Below are 17,925 nucleotides of genomic sequence, written 5' to 3'. Positions count from 1 at the left end.
CTCCCCAGCCCGGCCAGAAAAAAAAATTTTAATCCCGGATAACCCCTTTAAACCTTGATTTCTCCAGACGGAGACAGTGCCCCCTCGTCTTTTGATTTGATTAAATCTGAAACAACTTACCACCATATTTTTTGTATGGACCATTCATATATTTATATAAATTAATCATGTCCCCAATCTAAATCTAGTTGTTTTACTCTATCCTCATAACTGAGACCCTCCATACCCTGTGTTATTTTTGTGGCTCTACGTTGAACCCTCTCCAGCTGTGAATGAGTACTGTATGAAAGTGTATAGTAAGTATTCATGTAAGTTTATGTTCTGTATGTGTGTAAGTCTACAAGTGCATATATATGTGTGTGTACATGTATGTACTGTTCATATATGTGTGTATGAATATGTACAGGCAATCCCCGGGTTACGTACAGAACAGGTTCTTTAGGTTTGTTCTTAAGTTGAATTTGTATGTAAGTCGGAACTGTATATTTTATAATTGTAGCTCCAGCCAAAATTTTTTTGGTCTCTGTGACAATTGGGTTTTAAAAGTGTTGTATTGTCATAAGAACCAGGATTAACAATAAAGCTTAATTACAGACACATTAGATAACTGTTACAGTTGTTTATTGTAGCCTAAGACTAAAGTACAATAAATTACCAACATCCAGAGGTCTGTTTGTAACTAGGGGTCATATGTAAGTCGGGTGTTCTTAAGTAGGGGACTGCCTGTATTTATGTGTAGAAATTAGTGTATATACTGTATGTATGATATATCTGTCAGTGAAGAAGAGAAACCATGGCTAAGATTCACGTTCTTAATGGTTAATTAAAGTAACATCATTTTTGCCATTAGTCTATTTTTTTGTGTGTACAAATGAAGGAGTGTATATATACAGTGTAGGGGAGTTTTATCACTGCTTCTATGCCAGTTTTTTTGGCATAGAAGAAGTGAAAGAATTCTTTCAATGCTTCTATGCCAGCAGTGATAAAACTCCCCTATACTGTATATATAAATTCTTACAGTGACTATGCCACCTCCACACCATGTGGGCATGGAGGGGGTGTAGAGAGGGGCGGAGGCCAGTGTATTGGGTCGGCACAGGGCAGAAACACGTTTTTTTGAGAGACCAGCAAACACTTTAGTTTGCTGGTTTTTACGCAAAACTAATAATACTAATTCCTTTATTTATATAGCACACACAGATAACGCAGCACTGCACAGAGTTTGCCAAATCAGTCCTTGTCCCCAATGGGACTCACAATCTAATCCACCTACCAGTATGTTTTGGAGTGTGGAAGGAAACCGGAGAATATGTACCATTTGTGCTTTAGTGGATGTGCATGTATGTGTCTGTATTACATGTGTATGCATATTAATACATATAGGTGAATAAGTACTGTATGTGCCTATCTGGGTATAGGTTCATGTGTATGTACTATATGTGTGTCAGTGTAGGATATGGGTATATATGTGTTTCTGCATACGAGTAAGTGTATGAGTGTGTATGCGTTAGAGACATAACATGGCCCTGAGGTTAGGTGTGTAACAGGGTCCCGTTATTTGTAATAATGGTCTCTTATAACATGAAAAACTTGTCCTTGAGTAGCTACAACCACTTCATGCCCATAACCCATATTATATTGAATAAGTACAAGTAAGAATGTAATAATGTACAGTATCACTTTCCAAATTTTGCATCCAACATCAGTGTTATTGGAAATGATGTAAAAGCCAAAATTAAACTGAACCCATCTTCGGCCCCGTACTATTTCCCGGTCTTTACTGGTTTCACAAATCTCATTAATTACGTGAGAGCAGACAAAATCATTCAGGAATGACAGGTGCTGTTGACAATGGCTAAGTGTCTTTGTAAGTCTCAGCACCACGTCTGTCACAGAGGGTTTGCAGGCTTATTCATACAATGCCAATGTACATAGACCTCAAGTGAAGCAGAATGCTATTCTAACTTGTGATCCGCCGGCCGCACCGCCATCGCCAGTCATCAGCATCCTAAACAAGGTTAACCAAGTTATTTTCAGTCCTGATGTAAAGAATACCATAAGCTTCCTGGATCTATTCATCTGGGTTAAACTAAGCATAAAGACATTGTTTCCGGTCTGCAAAAATTAAATCTTGCAAATAAGTCGGCAGTAAATAGTAACATAGACAAAGAGATTGTTTTTGTAATGCCTGGGGGGGTCATCCATGCATCCAACAATACCCTCTGTCTATATGAGATTGTATCTCAGAAACATTTGGGTGAGCTCTACATTCCTACAGCTTAGGCCACTTTACTTTATGTATTTTGTTATGTGGGGGGGGCAGGATATTAGGCAATTTAGCAATATACAACTATTAAAAGTTCTGCACCAGTTTCTTTAAATTTAAAGTCTTTTACCTCATCAGCTGCCATTCCTCTCCATTAATCTCCAACCACCATAACTAATCTACCTTCCAGGACCTTAAGCTTGTAGTCATGAATACTGTCATAAGGTCCTGGAAGGTAGATTAGTCATGGACAGTAAGAATTATATGACCCTCTATTTAATGGACAGGAAAGACTGGCTGATGAAATTGGTGTAGAACATTTAATATATGTATATTGGTAAATTACCAAATATCCTGCCACCCACTTACATACACATTAACAAAAGCATAAAGTAAAGTTGCAAACCCTTTTAAATTCTAACAATAATCACTAGTATAGAATTTCATTTTCAGCTCACATAAAGGGTATTACTAATTTTATTCAAGTTTGAGCAAATCCGGAATAGGCTTAGAAAAGCTAGTTCTCATGATCTTTAGGACTTACACTAGTGGCTGCAGAACATCAACAAATTCATAATAAAGTAACCAGACAATTCAAAAGATTAAAAGGAATTTTTAGTATAGATGACCCATGAGGTCACAGATCACAAATTAACAAAGGAATATCTGCCATTCAAGATCCATCGATTAGCCATGGCTGACAGTGCCTACATAGATGGAGGACTCAGGGGGGGAAGGTGGTGATTTATGATAATCTCCATCTGATTTTTGCATATCATTTTGGTGCAAAAAGTGGCGTAAATGGTCTAGTGCAACTTTTAAGACTCTTCTCATCAACCCACAAAACTTTCCACCTTCTTTCTTTACCACTCTGTGCCTCATTTTGTCACTGTTCATGACACGCTTTTGCAACCTTATCAAGTTGCAAAAAAACATTGCTCCAGGTATAATTCTTTCAAAGGACATCTATCACCAGAAACAAGAATCATAAACTAATAACACTGACATACTGGTGTGTGCCCCCTCTGACAGGATCTGCTCTTCTTTTAGCTTCTTATGCCCTTGTTTGTGCAAAAAAAGGGCTTTACAATTATGCAAATGAGTGCAAGGGTCCCTCAGACTCATTTGCATAATTTTTAAAGCCTTTTTTTCTTAAAAACAAGGGCATAAGAAGCTAAAAGAGCAGATCCTGCCAGAGGTGGCACACACCAGTATGTCAGTGTGCTTGGTTTACAATCCTTCATCCTGGTGGCACATGTCCTTTAATGGCAAAACACATTGGGGCTTATTTACTAAGGGTCGCAGTTCGCACTTTCGACGGACTGTTCATGGTTTTCGGGATTTGCGCAGCTTTGACAGGTATTAAACAGGTGTCTGCGCTGGGATTGTGCCGCACAAGATCGGATTGTGGCACAGCTGCGTTGCTTCCATGTGACAGAAATCAGGGGGGTGACGTCAGACGATCTGACTGATTCGGACTGAGAAGCGGGATTTAAGATTCAAATTGTGTCGCAAGTTCAAGCACTTACATGCACCAGGAAGAAGAAGATGAACTTCGCGGACCTCAGCGGGGAAGTGACACATGCATCGTTGGACGATGCATTTTTGTGAACTCTGCGGGACTGGGTAAGTAAATGTGCCCCAATGTTTAGCAGGACTTTCTGCTGTGGAATTTTAGTGTCTGTTGGAAAACATTTGTCCTGGTTGATGTATGTGGCATATTTTATAAAGTGCTGCTCCTGTTGGACATTTGTGATCTCTGAGGTGAAGGGCCACAGCATGAGCTATTGTCATTTAAAGCTATCGCATGGGGACTAGACTTTCCATCAAGTTTTCCTTCCATCCTATTTTATTAAATCTCCAAAATTCATATTTATTTATATGTATTTATATTCAACACCTTTTATCGAAATGTAAAGGGGTTTTCTGGGATTTTAATACTGATATGACATCCTTGTCCAACACCTGACATTCCCACCAATCAGCCTAGTAGCTTCGGAGATCAGACAGGTCTGTAGACTTTATGAAGGCTAAGATGAGTGATAGTGATTTTTATGGCCCCAACAGCCCTCTTGACTTGTAAGGCGAGTCCTAATTAACTATTTCATGGTTGTCCTGGTACCAGGAACTTCAACACAAAACTAAGACACGTCAATCTCTTAGTGTATGTAAAGATCTTCTCTCGTTTAATATCTCCCATGTATAATAGACAGACAGAAGAGTCATCAAAGAGGCGTGAATAGTATAATCCAAAACTATTGGTCATTAGCACATTCTGGGAAAAAAACAATTAATTAATTGTGCTCAGGTCTCAGGAACCTTGTACACAGATATTGTTTATACTAATTTCCTGAGAAGAAGAAGATAAGTGGACTCCAGAATCATAATATAATATAGCATCAAGGACCGACTGGCTTCACATTAAATGTCAAAGGGTATTAGCTGACAGGCAAGCAAACAGGTTACAAAAAATTAAGTTTGAATCATGACATTAACTTGACAATGGTCAGGGAACATGGCCGCTGTATCTAAGATGGCGGACAGTAGTCAAGATGGCGTCCGAAACCAGTGCGATCTCCTTAACATGAGTTAATAGTAGGTCATCAATATCAGATAATAGAAAATAAACCTTATCTGCGATTGATGGCCTATCCCAAGCATAGGTCATCAAAGTCCTGGCAAATCCCATGAAATTATCTACCGTATATGTTTTATAGAACCCCCAATAGTAATATTGAGGGCTTTCCTCCCTTGTTCATATACATTAGTTGAGTTCTTCTGTTATTACAGACCGATAGCAAACACTTCTAGAAAATTCTATAGCGACAGTTCCTAGGGTTATATGTAAACTATTGTTCTATCTTGACAAACGGACATAGGCTTGGATTTTTTTTATTTCAGACATCTTCGACTCGAATGATATCGGTTATAAACTATTGTACCGCAAGAAATTTACAATTAATTAAGGAGACCCTGTAAGGAATTCTCTAGCATAACGGCATGTCCAGGAATGATGATTCACGTGACACATGATATCCTGTCAATCCCGACAGCTCCCTCAGACACCCTGTAATGTCAGCACTCAGTAACACAGGACACTTCCTTTGATATGATATCACGTCCTTCAGACATGGGCCAATGCCAAACAAGTGCTCAGAACGAGTATAACAAGACACAAGACCCAGAGACTTCCACTCACAAGCTTTAAGATCTCTAATGTGCAGGATGTGTTATTTTAGTTGTTGTGTGGATTAAATGCATTAGATATATGGAAAGTGATAGTTCTATTAGGAATCATTATACAATGATTTATCTAATATACACTTAACTATAAACTATTCTAACAACAATGTAGTAATGTACAGTGTTAGAACAGAGCCTGGAGGATACAGCACAGCTGAGCTTTATTGATGCAGCAGCAATGAGTTTGTCAATATGAGAGATGAGCGATCATCCAATATTCACTAGGAGAAAAAAAAAGGAGGAAATCCAGCGATGTCGGTTCCAAAGATCGATAAAAAATCTAAATTTATTTCAGTCGAGTTAAAAACATTACATTGCCAAGGCAGTAAAAGAGAAAATTCTGACGCGTTTCGAATCCCTTAGGATTCTTAGTCATAGAATATTTGCTAGGCTGAAGCTTCACTGAATTTTTTAAAAAGGTTTGGTTGAGGTTCGAATCTATTAGATCCAAGCCATGTGTTAAGGAGGTCGTACTGGTTTCGGACGCCATCTTGACTACTGTCCGCCATCTTAGATACAGCGGCCACCTTGGGGGGGGTATGCTTCCCTCTAAGAAGCTATAGAGTTAAATGTTTTAATTCAGCTATTTTTCTCATTTAAACTGTTTGCCTTTTCACAATATCCTTGGCATTTCTTAGCGTCCTTCGGGCCTCTGTATTCTTGTTATTTATTTTGGTTATGAAGAAGCTTCTAGGAGCCATTGTGTAGATAAGCATGGCTGTAAACAAGGCCTAGTCATTTTTCCCAGAATGTGCTGGTACAAAAACATAATGGCCAATAGGATCTAAGTCCTTATCTCCATTCATACAACACCCCTTTGATGACTCTTCTGTCTGATATATATTATGCATTTTGATTATTAAACGGTAGAAGATCTTGACTAAGAGATTGACATGTCTTGGTCTCTATGTTCAATCATGAAAGGGTTAATTAGGACTCACCTTACAAAAGTCAAGAGGGCTGTTGGGGCCCTGCATAAAAATCCCTAACACCATGTTACTCCAAATGTCCTGGAAATTAGTATAAAACTCCCTCTAGTCTATTAAAACACAGATTTTTCACCAAAAGCTCCAATCTCATTTTGCTAATGTTTTATTTATTTTCCCTTGTCCATCCCCTTCTCTAAGCTCTGGAGTGAACGAGAGCCGTAGCTACCACCCATTTTAAAAGATTCATCCAAAGTGAAGCAGAAAAGCTTCAAATCTTCTTTGAAAAATGGCAAATTCATACCGACAAATAGATTCCCATATCGCTTATTCTGTCTAATTAATATTGAGATTAAAAAAAGTTAAAAATTAATTCTGAAAATAATTTCTTTTTCTAATTTCCAATTGTTCATGGGGAAGGGGAATGGGTGGGGCTTAGCTTATGTAAATTTTGAAACTGTGGTATACAAACATATTATGATGCAAAACAATCTATATCATCCTCAATGTCTAAAGACAGTCTGAAAGCACCAGATTTATCACAGTGGCTGATGCAGGATGATCAATCTGATATAATTTCTACAAAATAATGATAATGAATTATCATATCCTGCAGCATTTTCGGATCATGTCCACACAAAAAAAGACATTAAAGAGTAATAATATTGGTCAGATGAAACAATAGGCATGAGGGACCTCTAGTCTGGTAGTTGGCTTATTGTGCTCCAAAATGGTGCAAGTCTGGTGGACATTATTGTATCTTAGACCCCGCCACTTTTCCCGCTAGCTCTGTCCATTGGTGGATAAGGTAACACATGAAGCATGTGGTGGACAGAACAACACATATAACCAGAATTCAGCTACATTTAACATGTTATTGGTGTGATTAACATAAGGTACATGTACTGATAATATAGTATGCAAATTAGAATTTCCGATCCCGTATGATATAGAGCACAACTTCTCATAATGCTTCTACTTTATAATGTTGCGCCTTATCCTGGGCTCTTGTTGTCCCCGTTGACCTTTACACTTGTTCCTCTACAATCCCTGCAGCAGGTCACACACGTAAATAAATTTTGGATGGAAGCCACATGCCCTCTAGAGGGATAGAGGTAATAGCCACACTATAGGGGTACAGACCCCATAGTCTGTAGCCTCTACCGGGAAGTTATATCTGGGATGTCCCCAATTTTTTTAACCTCTAAAATTCTATAGAACTTCACATAGGTTTTGCCATTACATACTCATGATGTATTTTTACTGTTAACTAGAGATGAGTGGACCCTACATTCAGGTTACGGTTCGTCTGCACAATATTTTGTCGGATTAGCGGCTGAACAGCCAATCTGGTAAATTTACGCCCCTAGCTACTAAGCATGGCTATGATTGGCTTGGGGCACTCACAGTCATTTTTTAAGGTGCCCTTTATTATATAGTATGACATGTTACGGGTGCCATGTGCCTATAAACCACTCTGAATGGGGTTTATCAATCCTCTCCTAGATTAACAAAAACTTTGCTCCATGTACTGCACAATCTATATATCATATATCATCAGTATGTATATAGCATAGCAATATGAAAGCTTCAGGACTTCTACCATAGATATACTGGACATTAATGTAGGTTACAATATCTTCCCATCAAAATTAACCAATGTCAAGAATCAATTAATATTACATTAACTACTGTTTTTCTGCACATTGACGGATGGGAGTACTAGTTAAGAGACATTAGTGGCCTTTCTCGCTAAGTGCTTCTACACCCACAAAGCTTTCACTGAGCCCATTACCCATTATAATGTAACCAAGGTCACAATGAGGTGGGGTCAGGTATGATAATGTGCACCACAGTCCCTCGCTTGGGGTGGGGGTCCACTGTGACTTGCTGATCCTGAGTTACTGAAAGTGATACATCACTGCCGCCCCTTGGTATAATTCCATATGATCCAGCCAGCGGTTCAATCCCGGTGTATATCATTAATAATACACGAAGCAGGCAGGACTCTCATCTAAACTGAAACATTCTGTACAACATCCATACTAACAGCTAAAAGTCAAGAAAACCTACAGTGATCAAGTTACCACTTCAGAGCTGGGAAATCAATGTGTGTAAAAGGCTGAATATCCTTGGGTTAAATAGCAATCGCTCCCCTCCCTTGGTGCCATGCCCACCCCAAGAAAATAAGGCCAGTAGTGGGTGCTCATCTGATGAAAGCCAAAATGTAATTACACCCTATTAGGCAAACAATTGGATCAGATACGCGCTGGTGTAGAGTCCCAAGAGTTGTAAGTTATGTATTGAAAAGCGGATAAACTCCTCTTTCCTTACACTTAGGGCTCTTTCACATTGGCGTTGGCGCTCAGCTTCAGTTGTGCATCCATTGTGTTGTGTCTGAGTTTTTCTTTCGTTTTCCTTTATCCGCATCAGTGAAAAAAATAAGACATGTTTCATCATTTCCACGGACAACGGATCAGTGAAAAGTTAATCCAATATAAAGACACCCATAGAAATCATTGGCTTTATGAGGCATCTGTGGACGGACCACGTACGTGAACGACAACGCCAATGTCAAAGAGCCCTTACGCTATAGATGTAGCAGAGCTGAGTGCGTCATTTTACTTAAGGCAATGCAATGGGTTAACTCACAGTCCTATGTAAAAACACCTACAACACGCTGTGCTATCAAGTGTCAGATGACAAACTCAGCTCTGCACTATGTGAATATTTCGGAGCTTTCCAAGTCTGGATTCATACAGGATCTATTCCCATAGCATTAGGCACAGCCATACATTTGCAGCTCGTACTTACTCGCTGTCACTGAGAAGTCGTCTTTGGCACAAATGTTTTCTGGAGTTATAGATCCACAAATAAAAGAGAGTTCTGTCCGAAGGCTCCTGGTAAGCGGATCTGGATCCACAATTACTTTCCTATTAGAACAGGTCCAGATACAAGATTCGGAATGTTTCCCAGTCCCTGCTGATTCCGTCAGCACCTTCTGCAGGCTACCACTGACTGGCAATGCTTCCTCGCACACACCAAATGGAGCTACATACAAAGGGGTGGGGATACCAAGCTCCGAATGAAATCCCACATTCAATCTGAACTATAGGAATAAAACACTCACTACATATCCCCTGTAATCTCATCTTTAATAATTCACCAAACGGTTAATGACACACCGCCAAGCTGATCCAAGAGGAAGAACAAGAGAAAAGTACTACAATACATCAATAAACACAGGTCGACTAAGGTATAAGCATTAAAAGCCTATGTCCCGTTAATGAGTTATTAATGACACACTAATTATTAGTATTATACGTTAATGAGTCCATTTCCAAACTACATTACAGATATACTGTCGATTCTGTATTTGACATAGAAATTGCACCCCCTATAGGTAATATGCTGGTACTGCACCACATCAGTCTCAGAAACACTTGTGCACTAAGCAGGGATCTTAGGGCGGGAAGGTAACACATTACTAGATGGTATTTTATCGCTTCTGTGGAGGATTGAATCGTTTAATGTGAGCAAGCCATAAAATACTGCTGATAAGTCATAAAATAGAAGAGAATGGAATAACGTTTTAAGCTTTAAGACATTTAAAGCTGTAGTTATACGAGTAGTAAGGTGTTGGGAGATTAAAGGGGATAGGGATACACCGAGATTGCAAATGCTTTGCTGCCAATAGTGAATACTAGCAGTGATCCAGCTTTCCCAGACGCGGATAGATTTAAGAAAGAACAATTTATAGCAGCTTAATCCTATAATCCTTATAACGATAACACATCCATTTTTCTTCTCCATAGATCCGTCAATAAGGTGGAGTGTGGAGTGATGATTCATATGGTGATGGTTGTAAGATCTGCCCACAGCATTTGCTGCGGTTGTCAAAGATGCCACAACATTTGTTCCTGGAATAATTGTTGTACTCATATTGTTTTCTTCACGGGATGGTTCATTTTAGTAGATTCATACCACACTCACACTTTATAATGTACTTTATAACCACTTATTAATGGCGACGGATTTCATCGCATTGTGTTCTGAAATCATTCATATGTAATGGCTGTGGTTGTAAACAGATAGGGGCACATTTATTAATGGTTTTGTGCTTGTTTTTTGTCGGACAATCCTAGATTTTTTCTTTTGTGCCTGTTCTGACAGATTTGGCCAAAAATAAATAAATAATAATAAATAAATAATTTTCCAAGACTAACACATTTTTTTGTCTCTCAATTTAGGAGCAGATTTTGAATCCCTATACTTTTCCTGCACCTCTAGTTTTCCAACACAATCAGACCCCTTTCAGATTACCGTAAATGGTGGTTGTATGCTAGCTGTATGAACAGCAGATTACATATAGCCTCCATATAAGTGCATTGTGCATGGCACGGTACGGCCAGCACACACGTGTGTCACTGGAAAAATACATACGTGCGCTATACGTATGGCCGGGCACACGCCTCCCTATGTAGAGGGGAGGAGTGAAGAGTCCTCACCCCTCCACCTCTCCAGCTGAATGTATTTGGCGCACCATAAAAATAACAAATGAGCAAATAACAAACCACATCCATGATGGGTCTGGTAATAGCCCTAGACCAAAAAAGAGCAAGTTTACCAACTTCTAAACATGAATGTGGTTTGTCATTTCTTATTCTCAATTTCGTACGCCACAATGTAAAATCACAGTGCAGGCACCAAGTTCAGGCACCAGAAAACAGACCTTAAGCCACACATTAATTAATGTGCCCCATTGTGTATACACAGACATTAAGGAATACATATACTAAGGGCTTTGCGACAGTTTTCTGTCAGGCTCTGCACATTCTTTGAGGTGCAAACTGCTGGCACAGGTATTTAAGAAGTGTCTGCACCACAAGTGTGGGGGCGTTCGGGTGCTTAGTCGGACTGTGCGCCAGATTTATCATGCAAAGTTTTTTGCATGCCCTGTGTTAAAGGTGCACCACAAGAAGGTTGGTGAACTCTGTCGGGGAAGTGTAGGGAAGCGCCAGATTCATGATTTCTAGCACACATTTTTCATTAATCTGGTGCACCCTGCATTATGCACAGGAAAACTGCATTTGGTGCAGTTTGCACCACTCTTAGTAATTGTGCCCCTAGATGTTTAAAATGACAAATATCATAAGAGCCCAAAATTCCCGTTGACAATAATAGCGTCTGCTGGGCTTGTAAGAGACATTTGGCCAAATGAAAAAGACCCAAATTTTTGATGGTAACTGTAATGGAGATGATAATTTACAGGAGATGTTTATTTAAACTGAGTATTGTGTCTATATCTTTAGGTGGGTAAATATTTTACATATACATATTTATATATTCACTAAAGGATTGGCCAACATTTTGTTATCTATTTATTATATAGGAATTAGAATTACGAGCCAGATTTTTCAGGGCTTTTTCAGAAAACTGGCATACAACATGCCACCCACATGCCAAATGCTCTGGGAAAGGAGTTTCACCTGGCGACTGAGTGAGTTGGCGCACTGAAAAGTGCAGGCTGTGGCACAATTCTACTCCAGGTTGGATTGGCCCGTGGGCAGGGATTATATCATATACTGGCAAACTGAAAAATATGGTAATTTGGTTATATCTACAAATAACATTAAAAGGACCACGTTGCAAGCTATCCTCTATCCACAGGATAGGTGATAACAAGGTGATGGTGAGGGTCTGATAGCTGGGACCCCACTGATCATGAGAAAGGGACCTCCAGCAATCAAGAGAACAGGGGTCCCGTTCAATAGTATGTGAGAGAGTCCAAAATTACCATTCTCCAGATTGTGGGGGATTCAGTTCTTGTAATTTGTCCTCACAGTCAGACCCTCACTGATCACCTTGTTATCCCTATGCTGAGGATACTTGGTCGAAGCCCTTTGAAGAATTGTCTAACAGAAACCTAACAAACGTTGGAACCAAGAAGCAAAAAGAAACAAGAAACATGGAGGCTGATATCTATTGATGTATAATATAGACAATGGTAATATTTTGCACCCTTTCCCTGCTTACATGGAGAAAACCCTATATCACTAGATCAAGGCTAAAATGGGAAAACTGGGTGAGATGACATAGATTGTGCAAAGGGCTCAGAAGTTTTCAGGTGCACCTCGGAAAAGTTATAGGAAGGCAGATGTTTAAATGTCACATGACACATCATGGAGGTCTCATGACTTAGTTCATTTAATGTTGATAGACTGTCAATTCCAACCAGGGCATCTAATGGGCACTCGCTGCAGTTTCAAGTCATCCATCTTTATTATGATGACCATGAACCAAATCCACCTTTTGCATTTGCACTTAATGACAGTGCCCCATGTTCTTTGTCTCTTAAGAAGAAAACAGAGCAACAGCTGGCACAAGATCCTGTCAAGAGCCATTTGCTGTCAAGATCCTGCCTGTCCTCCTCAATGCACTGAAGGTCCAGCCATATTGCCTGTGAGATTGCTGACAAAACTACTTTATGCAACAAAATGCTGTCAAAAGCCATTTGCTGTCAATGTGCAGAAAGACCTGTTCAATATAGCGAAGCTTCAGCCGAACATCACAAGAGATGACAAAGAAACCATTCCAGGGTTCCACGTATCTCTTTATACCACTTTCCTTGTGTTAAAACTGGAATATTTTAGAGCAGTTATCCAACCAGTTGTAAACATCATTAAAACAATCTCCAAAAAAACCAGGTTTTTAGAATTTTCAAAAAAATTAAGTCAAAATGGCACCAGGTCCCTGACTCGTTACAGAGGCCGAAAGATCGCTCTGGCCATATGACTGAACCATTACAGCAATCCTGAAGGGTGGTACCCTCGCCTTGAGGATAACTTACCCACATAAGCTCCGCTCATGACACCAATAGTAAGGCAGAAGTCCACCTAATTTGGAGGCTGTAAGGATTTAATTCATAGAGGTTAATGGAATGTGGCTCCCCAAAATATTTTTTTAGTTGCTTCAAGAGTATAAAATGACTTTCACATGATCATTACGGCGGAACTTTCCCAAAAATAGCCATCCCTCTGCTACAGCTGGAGGTTCAGACTTTAACAATGGTCAGGATGGCATTGCCTGTCTTTGCGTACAAAAAGAGACCTGTCAGTGACGAGTAGTACTGAGGGTGAAGAGGAGTGCCTGTGATGATATAAATGGTTTATTGGTCTTATACCCCCCCCCCCCTCCAGCCATATATATTCATTAGAAGATCGGGCCCGAGGCAGGTTCAGCTAAACTTCCTGTAAAGTCACCAGCATCAAACTGATAATTTTGGAAAGGATTGACGCTCCCAATTAAGTCATCAGGAACAACAACCCTCCCCAAAATGTACATGCTGCTAGCGACTTTGCCAGCAGCATTAAACAGTTAACACCCACGATCAGTGCCATCACCTATCACCGGTGTTACTGGTTGGGGTCCAGGTTCAGTACCCAAACAGGTTTTTAATTTTCTGCTCATCACTTTTCGCCTCTAATAGCAATAAATAATAGTAATAATAATACTCTTATTACATCATAAATAGTTTCAACATTGCATGAGACAAATAGGTTCAGAGCTACAGAACACTTGGGGCAAAAAATCAGTTCTTTGGTTTCCAATGCACTTGTTGCCGCCAACATTACTTCCAAATACCTACTCTATATAAGCGGTTACATTTTTTAGAACATAAGTTTAAGGCTAAACCTTGCAGACTTATGCCTTCAATCTCCACCTGCCTTGTATTTCATAACTATACAATAAGTGGCCTCCATCCAATAACATTATGTGTACTCTGTACAGAAGTAACTTTCAGAAAAGGATTTAATAGCTAAGGGGGGAATTGTAATTGTTCTAGAGCATTAGAAAGCGCAGGCAGGATGAGCGTCCATTGCTTTGCATTTCCTGCTCTCTGTGGCATTACCTAAGATCCCTAATGCTTCTTTATGTCTTCTTACTATATTGATATGCTAATAATTAGAACGGCCGCTCGACAAGCCTGGTACAGAGCTGCCTATGTGACTTCATATAACCCTGCTGCTCCTCCGCTCAGTACATTCATGCTTAATGGTCTTCTGTCTGTAGCTAGAGGGATATACTATATAATATCATGAGGCCTCATTCAGAGATGACAAGTAGCAAAGTCTATCTCATCTTCAATTGCTGAATAGTTGTATATATTTTAGAGTATGTCTTCTAAGATCCTGAATCCAGCAGGACAGTCACAGCTTTCGGCCATGTCCCACTGACCCAAAGAGCCAGCTGCATACTCCAAGTTTTCTATTCTTCCATTCTCTGAAAATGAGTAGATATGTTCTAGTGTACTCTGCTATCTGTCATTTCTGGTATTACAAAGGAATTTCAAACTAAAAGTAAAGATTCCATTTTAACCTTAAGGTTGCCCTCTCTCTCTATTCCCGATGTTGCCCTGCCATGTGGTGCACAGGCCATGTTGTATGAGTATTGTGTCCGCATTCGCATCCAATGGTTGGCAAAAATTAGATGACAAAAAACTGGTTCCCCAGCATCATCTGAGACAAAAAACAGGCACAACTCTTGGTGCACAGTCTGGACCTTACGCCACCTTCAGGCCAAATGGACATGGAGGGGCAAGAAGAGGGTGCAGCCAGCAGTGGAGTGGGTCAGCCCAGGGAAGGTACACAGGTGCGGACAATTTTACTACAGACAGGACGTGGCCTAGAACTGCCCTGATGGCCCATGGTGGCCGACTGCTGGATTTATCATGAGGACGTAGCCTCTGATAAACCCAGTGTGGCAGGGGGATAGGGGGAACACATTAAACGCTGGTGCACTTAGCGCCAGAATAAGGTAAAAGTTGCTCACTGACTTGGAAGCTTGTGGTCCCCATATGTGAAAAAATTGTGAATGCTGTGTTCTTTTTTTTCTGATATATGGTCCACAAAAAATATGGAAAAAGCAGAATAAGTCTATAGATGGCCCATAAGAATCACTGATGGCATAATAAACTTTTTATTATTCCAAAGGGAAATGAAAGTAGCAACACTCAATCACACATTCCACAATACAACTCACCGTGAAATACGCTTGTTTGAATAAGCCCTAAGATTTCTGTAAGAAAGTCCAGAAACATGTCTACCACCAGGAATGTCCTTGAATTCTTTGCTTCTATGTATCAGGACATTATTTTAAATAGTATGGGGTCCTTAAAAGGGCAAGCTGTAAATAAACTACTTACCAATACCCCCCCCCCCCCATGAATCAATAGCAGCAATAATAATAATTTTTTTTGTGTCCCAGCTTTTTTTACAGCATTGCATCAGTTCAGATTAAGTTTGCAGGCCTTTGTTTTTTCACCGTTAGTAGTGGATTAAAATTTGGGCTGTTATGGCAACTACCCGGGGCCCAAGGCTCCTAAATAGCCCATGGTCACCCATACCAGCCAAGTTTTCCCTATGCAAATAATAAAAAGAGCAACCACCAGCCATGAAATCCTCATACTCATCCGCCATTTTTGACACACCTGCATGCAAGAGCCCTTCCAGGTCTGGGTGGTTTAGCATTGGCAACAGTCAGTACAAACAGATCTCACTAAATTACGTACTACTCCACCCCCTGATGGATTATTCTACCTCCTCTACCTCCTTGGCTAAATGGCAGCTACATAATTTATCCATCACCCCATCACAGCTCCTGAAGGCCATGGCATGTATAACAGCCGATACATGTGGGGTTCCTTCCTCCCCCCCTTGGATTTGGTACTTTAGACTCGCACAACCATGGTAATGTAGCATGTTTTATTGGCCTATCTTATTTCATTTTATGTACTGGATACCGCTTATATTTATTTATGGTTCTCTTACACTGTTGCTGCATATTCGTCGGACCCTGACATTATACTTCAGGCATGTTACTGGATTATAAGCTATTTCTTATATGCTAGAGCCAGATGAATACATTACCATGTATACTTTGTCATGTTACCATTTACTGTGAGTGGGGTTGTTGATTTGTGTCCAGATTCATCCTGGTTTTTAACTGATTTTATTCTGTATATGTATTTAAATAAAGTATTTTGTCCCTCAAACACATCTTCTTTCTTCTTTTTTGATGTTTAAAGGGGTATTCCCATGAAGACAAGTTTCTTATTTGTACTCAGGATAACAAATAACGCCTTCTCTAATTCACTGTTATTAACAAAAATACAGAATTTCACAAACGTCCAACCTGTCTCTATCAGTCAGTCCTGCTGTACACAATTTGAGTTGCCCCTAGACACGACCCTGTAATTTCTGACTTTAGGGTCGGGCCGCCATCTTGGATTCCTGTGTGACAGCCGTGCTGATCAGTTTGTGTCTTACTGCTCTGAGCCTGTAGCCACGCCCCCTGCATGGAGCTCACACCGACACTTGCTGATTCACTTCCTGCCAGCACATCATGAGCAGAAAGAGAGGAGCTGCAAAGTAAAAACTACAAGGAGATAATTGATCCAGGGGAAGGGGAGGCAGGTACATATCTGTGAGAACACAAATGTAGCACAGCTGACAGTGTAAAAGTTTGTCAGCCTCTGTCCGTCATGTCTCTGTGTAATAGCTATCTCATGCATCTCTGATCTGTCTCATCTCTTTCTATGTGTCAGTGTTTTAGTATAATGTCAGAAGCCAGATTAAAGTGTATATACACCTATACCGTGATAATCTAACGACATATCGCCCCGCCCACAACCTATAGTCTTACACTGAGCAGCCTAGGGAGTGACAGGAGCAAAAACAGCAATAACAATGAAAAATATTGTAAAGTAAGGAGTTAAAATGATCTTTATTGTGTTAACATCACTAGGGGATTGAGATGTGAGAATTGTCTTCCTTGCTTTCTTTGTTAAAGGTCATAGCATGAGATTTGTGGGATGCAATACCTGCCATCCCTTTGAGAAGCTGGCTGCAGCACTGCTACACACTGGACCGGGCTAGAAACTGTCGGCTACGTTCATTGTGTAGAGTCCATGCAGGGTAAATACAGACTAAACTCTCATTAACTGCAGTTACCCTGATGTGCTCACTGTCACCACAAAACAAGGAGACTAAAAAAATTTCTCAAAACTGAAAACAATACAAATAGATTATTATAATAACTAGAAATATGGTACCCAAAAGAATCAAAATCATGTTGACAAATCTCAGATTCCATAGAGTTGCCCCAAAACCTAAGTGCAGTATTCAGATTGGTGTATACAAGCGCTGAATTGCCTGGAAAAGGAAACCATGGAAACATCTATAATTTTACTCTGACATAGCAATGATTCTTTCAAATGTTAAAGCTGGTCAGACAAACATAACAAAAAATGAAGCATCAAGCCACAAAGACATGGTGACAAATGCTGATCCACTGAGACCCGCAGCGGGTGGTCCGCCACCCACAATGGAAAGGCTGGTCAATGCTGTATAATGAACGAAACCAAAAGGCACAGAATATTCTGTATATACTCAATCACTTCTGCGGACGATTGCTCAGACGCACCTGCCT

The 17,925-nt window shown here is 40.0% G+C and overlaps 1 protein-coding gene across 12 annotated transcripts in view; it reads right to left on the bottom strand.

Moving 5' to 3' along the window:
- The window catches only part of LOC140133559 (sodium channel protein type 5 subunit alpha-like), a 286,670-nt gene that overhangs the window by 243,946 nt on the left and 24,799 nt on the right, over positions 1-17,925 (bottom strand). Inside the window, exon 1 of one of the 12 annotated variants that reach the window (XM_072153870.1) lies at positions 9,250-9,437. The exons of the other annotated variants lie outside the window; for them this stretch is intronic. The gene's annotated coding sequence lies outside the window, so the exon portion shown is untranslated. Of the gene's footprint in view, positions 1-9,249; positions 9,438-17,925 lie in introns of those variants that run through there. 12 annotated transcript variants of the gene reach the window in all.

This window comes from Engystomops pustulosus, chromosome 5, assembly GCF_040894005.1.
Source record: "Engystomops pustulosus chromosome 5, aEngPut4.maternal, whole genome shotgun sequence".
Classification (NCBI taxonomy): Eukaryota; Metazoa; Chordata; class Amphibia; order Anura; family Leptodactylidae; genus Engystomops; species Engystomops pustulosus.
The sequence above is the reverse complement of the archived record's forward strand: the minus strand, read 5'-3'. Positions and strand labels throughout refer to the sequence as shown.